Genomic DNA, 1580 nt, shown 5'->3' with positions numbered 1-1580 from the left:
TGCAGTGTGCAAATGTGGCTCTGCCACCTGCTGCTGTGGCTGTGAGGGGGGTGGGGGTCAAAGCACTTGGCAGGATCCCGGAGGCTTTCAGAAATCTGTGGAGGGGCTGCTGAGTCCCAGGTAGGTGCCAAGATAGTGAATGTGTATCTTGTGATACGCTTCCCACCGTACAGCTGCTCATGTTCGTTATCTCAAAGGAGTCCCATGCTAACTCTGCATGAGCCCTCATGAAAACCCATTTTATACATAACAGAATTGAGACTTGAGTTAAAGAACTTGGTAAAGGCTCTCAGTGGAGGAGGAACTAGAACTGGAGACCAGGTCTTCTCCCTCCAGACTTCTCATTCTTTCAAAAATTAATTAATTAATACTTTAATTTTATTTGAAAGGCAGAGAGACAGAAAGAGATAAATCTTCCCTCTGTTGTTTCACTTCCCAAATGCCTGCAGCAGCTGGACTAGACTAGGCTGGAGCCCGAAGCTTGGAACTCAGTCTGGGTCTCCCCCATGGGGGACAGGGGCCTGAGTCGTTGAACCATCACTGCTGCCTCCTACGATGCACATTAACAAGAAGTCAAGCTGGTGCCGCGGCTCACTAGGCTAATCCTCCGCCTTGCGGCGCCGGCATACCGGGTTCTAGTCCCGGTCGGGGCGCCGGATTCTGTCCCGGTTGCCCCTCTTCCAGGCTGGCCCGGGTGTGCAGTGGAGGATGGCCCAAGTGCTTGGGCCCTGCACCCCATGGGAGACCAGGATAAGTACCTGGCTCCTGCCATCGGATCAGCACGGTGCGCCGGCCGCAGTGCGCCGGCCGCAGCGGCTATTGGAGGGTGAACCAATGGCAAAGGAAGACCTTTCTCTCTGTCTCTCTCTCTCACTGTCCACTCTGCCTGTCAATCAATCAATCAATAAATAAATAAAAATAAAAAACAAGAAGTCAGATCAGAAGTGGAGGTGGGACTTGAACCAGGGACCCCCCCATGAGATGTGGAAGTGCCAGGGGCACTGTACGGCTGCACAAACACTTCCCCCCAGAATACTCTTGCTCATGGTGTGGGTGCACGCTGCGTGCGGGGCCCAGTGTTTGTTGCAAGGGTGTATTTCTGTCAGACGCACAACTCTCTCCAACACTCATGAGCCCTGGTTGTGCCATGGGACAGAGGAGGACGATGAGGACAGGCAAGACCTTGCAGCCTCCTCCCTAGGACCGGAGTGGCAGGACAGAAGGGAGGACGCCCTGGGAACGCCCGGTGCCCTGGGAGAAAGGGGCAGGCTGTGAGGCAGGAAGACGCAGGCCGTCAGCTTCCTGCATGGGCCAGCCTGCTCAGGTCGTGGCGCCCTCCTGAGCTTACTCTGGCTCTCCCCCTCCCTACTCCTCCTCTTTCCCCCTGGGCCACACTTACCAGGACGAGCCAGCAGCTGCCAGGACTGCCGGGGGCTTTGACGGCCAGGAGTCTGGGGTATGCAAACGTCCAGGGGCTTTTGAGGGAGGGTGGCAGGGTGACCCAGGACATAGCTCAGTGCTGCCTCCTCTTTGGTCCTGGGCCAGAGATCAAGGGCTGAGGGAAGGGCCTGGAATCAACC

This window comes from Oryctolagus cuniculus, chromosome 1 (assembly GCF_051225735.1).
Source record: "Oryctolagus cuniculus isolate XC-2025 breed Fujian yellow rabbit chromosome 1, ASM5122573v1, whole genome shotgun sequence".
Lineage (NCBI taxonomy): Eukaryota > Metazoa > Chordata > Mammalia > Lagomorpha > Leporidae > Oryctolagus > Oryctolagus cuniculus.
Note: the sequence above shows the minus strand (reverse complement) of the source record.